Raw genomic sequence first — 9,317 nt, 5'->3', positions numbered from 1 at the left:
TAGATTTAATAAAACAGTTATGTTGTATTCTACCATAGCATGATTCCGTAAACAAAAGAGATGAAAGAACATTAACACATAAAAACCTGACATTGCTGGGGTAACAACCCTATCAGCTATTACCATAGAAGTGCCAGCAAGCACTAACATCAGAAGAAGTTTGTTCAGAGTCAATGGACTCTCTAGTCTCTCCTTTATTTTAAGTGATCTCTCGAGCTCAGGAGACAGAACCTTTAGCATGAATCCAGATATTCGGGTATCTGATGGAACCAGATTCGAGAGAAGACTGACCTTATTATGTCGAGAAATCAATGAGTACAAATGCAAAAGTACCACCTTCAAGAAAAAAGCAGCAGCAAATGATGTAAAACAGTTGACAAGGAATATATACTTAACATATTTGTTTAAGGCCTACATAAAAGAATGAAAGATCATAAAATACAACAACAAAAGATGTCAAGCAATTGACATGGAATTAATATTTAACATATTTGTTTAAGTTCTGCATAAAAGATCATAAACAAGGACTTGATTGGGATTGAGGAACATCTAGCATACCTTCACCGTCATCATTAGCCCAAAGAATGATAAGGACATATTTGACAAGCGGAATCACGAGTAGATTGTATAGAACCAGTGATAGTTCTCCAATAACATCTTCATCTTCGTTAATAGGTGCCTTGCTAAACATTACACTAAACGTATATAAAGGACTTGTTCCAACATCACCAAATACAACACCAAGAGTATGAAACGCATGTATTATTATCCTTCCTATACCAAAGTCCTGAGATCAAAAGTCAAGTATACACATAAAAGTAAGATGCAACATTAAAGCACATTAAAAAAAGGTATGCCTCAACTCGATAAAGTTAGATTCTAAACAAATTCGTTTTTTCAAGATTACAAACAGAGGACTGATTTATTGCATTAGCATCATGAAACAAGAACAATATACCTCGTAGTTACTTCTATACGCGCCATGGACTTCGAGAGCTTCAGCGTCGAAAGAATCAACGCGCGGTTTGGTGCGAATCAAACTCTGCACCGAACTATCCTCGTCTTCGAAATCTACTCCAGCTCCATAGGACACATCTGTATTATCTTCCTCGTCCTCGATCTCATATTCGTCTTCGCCTGGGAACACCCAACGAGATTCCAACGAATCCATCGAGCCTGATCCTACTGCTCTTCTGATCTCTCCTCCTCCTCCTCTATCCGACGATGAACCTCCGCCGGCCTCCTCCACCATTGAGAAAAATAAATGATTCATAAGAGATTCGATAAACATCTGTTTTTTCTTGGGAGATTTTTTATTTTTTGAGATGAGAGATTTGGACAAACATGTATGTCGGGGAAGAAGCAGGAAATGATGAAAATAAGGAGGGAATTAAAAGACGACTTTTAAAGATGACACACAATTAAAATTGTACTCCGTGTTTTTGCAAATTTTTTGGATTATGACTATTAAATATGACACACATTATTGTAAGTCATAAATCGTTCAGATTTTAAAAAACATGACATTTTTTTATGACACACATGTTTTGCAAGTCATAAATTAGTGTGTGTCATCGTTCGTGTGTCATTAAAGGTATATTTTCTTGTAGTTCAACTACATATATTGAGATATATTCAATAACAGTCTTTATATAGCAACAAGTTACGGAGCTTGTTTAGCTGCATCAAAACATACAACAAGATATGTTGGGATAGTATTGATCTCAAGTCTGAGGATCATACATATAGTCATCACCATGAGCAATGTTATGACTGTCACATAATAATCCAAGACATATGCTCATGGTCGGTCAATCCAATACATTGTTCTCTAATAATATAATCATGTATCAATTCTGACATCTCTATGTCAATAACAACTCATTGTCATCAATCAATAACATGTTAGTCTTAAGCGTATTATTATTGTCAATGCCCATAATAATACTTGACTGAGGATCTTTTAATAATAACAATTATGTCATTATATGGACTTTATTATCTTTCAGTTGTTAACCACATATTTATAAATGAAAATAATAGCGGCAATGTCTTTATTCAATAAAATCGGTAAATAAAAGTATTATTACAATCATCATATGATTGGTCTTTGGGCATACTCTAACAGGAATGTTATCATCAAACTCCATCATATCCCAAGGTCCGTCTCCAACACCAACCAATACAATCGACAGAGGAAGCTTGCTGTAATAGAAGAAACATGTGAGAAAGAAAACTGGCTGTATGCAAAAGGACAAAAAAAAAAGGTTACACTAGGTTCACCTTGCTTGCACTATGGCATCGACAGTCTTCTGCTCCTGTGGACTTAGCTGGCCACGCTGAGTGTCAACGCTTCGAGTTACCTTGAAAAACCATTCGTATTAAGTATATAAAACTGTCTGAAATTCTATTAACACCTAGCAAACAATCATCAAGAGTTTAACAACAGAAGTAATAATGCAATGCAATAAAATTGCAAGTAGTGCAATAAACCATCATGCCAACATTTTCATATCCATTTTATCCCATGCAAATAGGACAAAAGTGCCTACTCTGCTTGTTTTTTGCTTTCAAGCTAATTACCAGAGTATTTCATCGAGTTCTCTAAAGCCTAAATGAAGCATAAACCCAAAGACAGAAAGATACCTGCCCATCCGCGATTATCACTAAGACGTGGTACTGGCCACTGCTCTTCTCAACAATGGTCATAGCCATTTCAATGATCGGAGCAAATGATGTAGGGCCTGGCTAGAAAATGTAATATTTATTTGATTAGATAAGCTTTAGAAAGTTATTCGAAATAAACGGATGAAAAAAGGAGTGTAACGGAAACCTGCAAGTCGTAGATGAGGTACAAGTTCTTTATAGTGGCTTAAGTCTTCCTCAAATCCATTACAAAATATCTCATCTGGGTAGAAACTGAAGACATCTTGATCATGTGTTGAAGCTGCCAACAAATATAAGTAATTCTTAGCAGCTGCATTTAAACAATCATCCTGACAAGGAAAATAAGTTAAATTCTTACCATCACCAAATCCGAAACAAGGATCAAATTGTCCTCGTCAAAGGAAGCTAATGTCTTTCCAGTTATCGATATTGTTTGTTCATAGGGATTTGAACCATCTCCAATGTGGTGAATACTTCTTCTATTGAACGATTTTTTCCCTACAAAACAAACCAGATTCAGCAAGTTCTACTATGGCTAATAACATACATCACTAGCAATTAAAAAGTTTATTTTTACCTGTCCACTCATTGCTCTTTGTGAAATCGATACCGACAATGAGATTAGAAGATTCAAGACCAGCATTAGCAAGTGCCTCAGTTACCTGCAATCAATGAAATGATTCGTGTGACTTAAAAGTTATCTTCAACTTCACCAGACACCAACAACAATAGAAAATAAACTACTGGATGATATTAACCTGATCTAAGGAGTTGTAATTGTCAGCAATTCTAGAATACCTCCTTTGTAGCCTCTTTTTATCACTTCCACGATCTTGTGAAGGCATATAATACTGCGGCTCGGGTTGTGGAGGTGGATAATACTGCGGCCTGGGTTTTGAAGGTGGATAATATTGTCGGGATGCATAGCTATACTGAGGAGCATAAGTACGGCTTTCTAGTCCATATGATGTCTGAGGATACCCTTGATCAGAATCCCATGAAGATGGATTTGAATGATATGATGAACTTTGCCTCCAACTTCCCTCCTTGGAATTACTACGCCATCAACCTAAGAAATTCCGAGTTCCGAATAAATGTCGCTTCCTTCCTCCGAAAATCGCCAACCAAAATAAGAAACTACAGGTCAAATACAAGAATACCTGGAAAAAGAACGCCCAGATATAATCACAAACAACAACAATAACAACAGCAATCAAGAAATGAAATCCTGAAGTCCTTTCCAATACATCTATGCAGCACAAGAAATCTATCTCAACCAATCAAAACAATAACCCAAAGAAGCAAGCATTCATCACGCGCACACACACACACATATATATATAAGGAAGAAGGAAAATGATAACTTGAAAGGATATATAAAAATTAGATTTTCCCAGAAACTTCAACCCTTTCCTTTGCCAGAATTAAAGAGACCAATTGAGAAACGTAAGCTTCCATTCCACCGTCCTTAAAACAGCTAAAGAAGAGCTTTGTCTGCTATGTGTACTTGCAAAAAAATTCATTGGAACTACAATTACACTAAAATTGCAATTGTTTCCTAAATGACTTAGACGGATAAACAAACACGTCACGTGTCAGCAATAGGAACTAATCCATAGTCACCATAAACAACATTTTTAATTGACTTACACGATAAGAAAAGTAAAACGACGGCTGTAGTCAATGGGACGCTAAAAAAGACCATGAGTTTTGAAAAAAGATCCATCAAAGTTGTTGACTGTTAATTGCTTTATACGGGCACATTTTCGAGATCTATAGCTTAAAAGTAAACAATTTTTGGAAGTGGGTCAAAAGAGAGACAAACCTATGATTGAAGCAGAGTTGCAGAGCATCAATGGGGGGATCTCGGTATCTTTGTTGGTTTTGAAATTTGAGATAAAACGGTAGCAAGCCATTGATTGAGAAAGGAGACATAATCTTTTTGGATGTTTGCTTTGGTAAAAAGCATTTTCCTTTTCATTCTTAAAATAATGAAATGGGTTCACATGGATGGGAGTTCCGCAGTTTGAAAGTTATCGGTGTTGTTTATGTGCACACGTGAACCACCGATTACACCTAAACTGAACTCTAACGCTCAATCTCATGCCAGTCTTGTTCCTATTTCTCTTCCTGTCGTTCTTGTTTCAAAAATTCCTTTTTCACCGAAATAAATATTATAAAATTATAGTGCAAATAATACTCACTATGGAGTATGTTTTATTAAATCTCTCTACTATTAAAATTATAAAATAATTTTTCGACTATAGAGCATTATTTTATTGAGTCAATTGATTATTAAAAATTAAAATAATTACTCATTATTCACTAAATTTCAAACTCGTCTGTTTCTGTTAAAAATTTGACAGTTGTTTAAGTTGGATGTTAACATGATGACTGAGATATGATAGTCCTTTGAAATTTTGAGATAAAAAAATTTCATATATTTTTTAACGGGAAAGGACGAGTTTAGAACATAATTAATAGTAGAGTAACCATTTTGCAACTTTTAATAGTTGATGGACTCAACAAAGCAACTTTTAATAGTTGATGGACTCAACAAAGCAACATTCTATAATTGAATGATCATTTTTTTAACTTTTTATTGTCAAGGGAGTTAATAAAGTAGTACCTATTGTCAAGGGATCATATGTGTTCTTTACCCAAAATTATATTAATAATTACACTTGTTTAGAAAAAAAATCCAGAATAAATGTCGTTTTTACCCAAAAATCACTTAAATATTATAATATTGCATGTTAGACACCGTTTCTCCAAATTTTACCAATGTAGCATCTTTTCTGATAAGACGTGTCATCTGAAACGCTCCTTTGCTTAGGTGAACCGAAGGCGCGTTCCCTGAAGCACGTCTTCCAGTAGAAATGTTGACATGACACCACATGGGAAGACGTATTTCAAGGGGTGCGCCTTCCAGGGTCCACATCAGATTCCGTAAAAGCATTTTAAAAATATATACTTAAAAAAATTGAAAAATAAAACTATAGGTACTAACATCATAATTTAATAAATATTAGTTATATAAGTTGAAGAGGTTAATGTGGTTAGTTTATATAGGAATATTGGAGTGTTTAGGTTATGTTTCATGAAAATGTAGGATAAAAGTTAAAAGGTGTATTCCTTAACTTTTTTTATCTCTAATGAATCTACTTATACACTATTGTTAATTTACATTAGGTTAATATTTATTATTAAAGTTTATATTAATCAAGATTAGACGTTTTTTATATGCTAATATATTTAAATAATTACATTAGGTTAATATTTATTATTAAGGTTTATACTAAACTAACTTTTGAAGTTGATATATATATCAAAGGGTAAACGGTATGCTCATGTAGATCGCATATAAGATTAACTATATTCGGGCGACTCAAACACCTTAAAATATTGTATGTTCTTTCTTTAAAAATCTAGATTATGAGGTAATGGGTAATTTTCATGTAATTTATTTAATTATATGTTTTTGCTGTAGTAATTTGATATGGAATAAGCTACAAGATATTATCCCTTCTGAAATTGAAATTTTAAGAGTCTAACACATCTTTTAGCAGCACTTGGAAGTATTTTTTTTAACATTATGATAATCAAGATTGTAGCTTCCTACTAACCGGAAAATTGATTAGGTATCTGAGCTTCAACAATTTTAAAGGGGAGATCCCAAAGTAGCTTGCGAGTATACCGGAGCTGAAAAGATTACGAACTGCTTTCTAATTAATATATATCACCTTCAAAAGTTAATTTAGTATAAATCTTAATAATAAATATTTATTATAAAGGTTTATATTGTTAAAACTTTCAATATAAGCATCTACTTATTGTGCTGAAAAGATTATGAACTATTTTCTAATTGAAATATATCAGCTTCAAAAAGTTAATTTAGTATCTCATAATTTTTTATTATGTTTCTTGACAAATTTTTATATAAACCTCACATCTTAAATGTTCATGACACTAAACAATATTTTTTTTAATATTATATTATATTAAACATAAATTATAGATCTAATTAATCATATTCAATAAATAATATGTTTATATGTCAATGAAATATTTTTAATGCGTGTTAAATAAATTTTTTAACCCATAATTAAAAAATAATTATTTAAATTTTTAACAAATAAAAATATTTAATCTTAATTAATATAAACCTTAATAATAAATATTAGCATAATGTAATTTAACAATAGTGTATAAGTATATTAATTAGATATAGAGATAAAAAAGTTAAAGAATATACCTTTTAGTTTTTATCCCACATTATCAAGAAACATAACCTAAACACTCCAATATGTCTATATAAACTAACCCCATTAAGTCTTTCAACTCATGGAATTAATATGTATTAAATTATTATGTTAGTCTCTATACTTTTTTTTTTAATTCTTTAAAGTATATTTTTTAAAATGCTTTTAGGGAATCTGATGCAGACCTTAGAAGGCGAGCCCCTTAAAACATACATTCTCATGTGGTGTTATGCTAATATTTCCCTTGGAAGTTGTACTTCAGGGAACGCGCCTTCGGTCCACTAAGCAGCTGCATTTTATCATAAAGGATGTTAGATTAGTAATTTAAAAAAAAAATACCTTACAAGTAATATTATAATATTTGAGTGATTTTAAAGTAAAATTGCGTGAATATATAGTTATTATTTTAAGAAAAAAAATAATTGTAAGGAGTAGGGTGTTAAAAAATAATCATTCTGAATTATTGATCTATCGACCATTGACTCGTTAAAAATATTAGGTATTTATTATAAAATTACCCAAAATGACGGGTCGAACTTCTACATTAAATTCCAGTTAAGAAAAACTTTTAACTGAATACTCACCAACCAAATACCTAGTTTTTTATTGTAAAACTGGCTTACCATTAATTTAGGCTTTGCCTTCCCCTTGTATGAAAAAAATTGTTTCCAATTTTTGTTTGTATTATCTGACAGGAGAAACTGACACTTATATGACTCTTACGATCGTAGGGCGGTGATTTGACCAAACTGACATATTTTCGTTAAATATCTCCCTTTCTAGCACCGTTTGATATATATTTCCCGAAGTGGCACCCTTTTGACTGAGGTGGCGAAATACGCATCCTCGGGGACGCGCTTTACATGGGTTTACGCTGAGTTTGATACCACGTGTGAAAGGCGCATCCCCGGGGACGCACCTTTCATTAAATGCCTTAAATGCTCATACGTTTTTTCCCCAACTACCCCTCCTCCTCCCGTATATAAACCCCCTCAACCCTCCTCATTCTTCACACCAAAATCATCTTCTCCTCTCTTATATAACTCAAATTCTCCAACTATTTGAGTTTTAAATTTCTTATTAGTGGTAAGAAATTTATTTTTAAGTTAGTATTATTTTAAATAGTTATTATATTTTATATTAATATAATTATATGCGCCTTCAAGTGAATAGTACTTCGGTTATAAACACTATTATATGCAACGTATTATAAACTTTCAAAACAAACTTCAGTTCACAAGCTTTCAAATTCTCAAACTCTAAATTTCTCAAAAATCTCAATTCTCTGAAAATGAGTCGTCTTTCTGCTGTTGTTTTATATAATGGAGAAATTAAGGAAGCTGAAGAGGGGGTTGTTTTTGAGTCATATCATTATATCCCCTTAACCTTGAAGAGAAACATCACTCTTGAGGAGTTAATCACAAAAATTTCGTTAAAGATTCGTGTAGCTGGCCGGAGAGGACTATCTTCACTTCAGTATACGATGACGCATTTCATGTTCTAATTGGAGGATTAAATTTATTAAATTAAATTTTCAGTAAGACTAAATTCATAAAATATGTAAGTATTGAAGATTAAATGTGTAATTATACTGATTTTATTAACTTATGCATCAATATTTTCGTTAAATATTGATAAGAGATGACTAGATTGATAACATTTAAATAATTAAGTGATAAAATTAATAGATCGATAATTAAAATAAAAAATAATAATATAACCATACGTGTAATCTTATAATTTCATACATTTTTCCTATAACTACAATAAAATCAAAACTGGTTTTCATCTATTGTTCTATCCGATTAATGTGGATAATTCACTCCCCCTTTAACACACATTAAAAAAAATAAATTCGATAATTCTTAGATTATAGTCGAAACACTTTACATAATATATTACTAATTTATAATAATAATAAAAATATAATATTTATTATTAAAAAAAATATCAGCGTGGCATCTGAGTCAGCAAAACCCCGTGAAGGCGCATCCCCGGGGATGTGCCTTTCACGCGTGGCATCCGACTCAGTATTAACTCACGTAAAGCGCGTCCCTGGGAATGCGCCTTTCGCCACCTCAGCCAAAAGGGTGCCACTTCGGAAAATATAAGTGAAACGGTGCTAGAAAGGGAGTTATTCGGTGAAAAGGTGTCAGTTTGGTCAAATCGCCTCGTAGGGTGGCGTTATTAGTTAAAATATCTTCTAAAATTAATTTTTTTGAAACAATACTACAAATTAGATTTGTGATAAAAAATACTTTAAACTGCACACGTAAGGTTATCTCATGTCTTAAAAAAATGAGTAAATGTCTCGCGTTATGCAAGGCGTGAGGTTCATCTAACAAGGATAAAATTTTCAGATGATATAATTTAATATTTCAATTAATG

The 9,317-nt window shown here is 32.4% G+C and overlaps 1 pseudogene; it reads right to left on the bottom strand.

Annotated features, from left to right (window-relative positions):
• Positions 1 to 1,663: 1,663 nt before the first annotated feature.
• Positions 1,664 to 5,608, bottom strand: LOC120195686 (annotated as a pseudogene).
• Between the last annotated feature and the right edge of the window lie 3,709 nt (positions 5,609 to 9,317).

The sequence above is a fragment of the Hibiscus syriacus genome, unplaced genomic scaffold (assembly GCF_006381635.1).
Source record: "Hibiscus syriacus cultivar Baekdansim isolate YM2019G1 unplaced genomic scaffold, ASM638163v2 tig00117017_pilon, whole genome shotgun sequence".
Lineage (NCBI taxonomy): Eukaryota > Viridiplantae > Streptophyta > Magnoliopsida > Malvales > Malvaceae > Hibiscus > Hibiscus syriacus.
The sequence above is the reverse complement of the archived record's forward strand: the minus strand, read 5'-3'. Positions and strand labels throughout refer to the sequence as shown.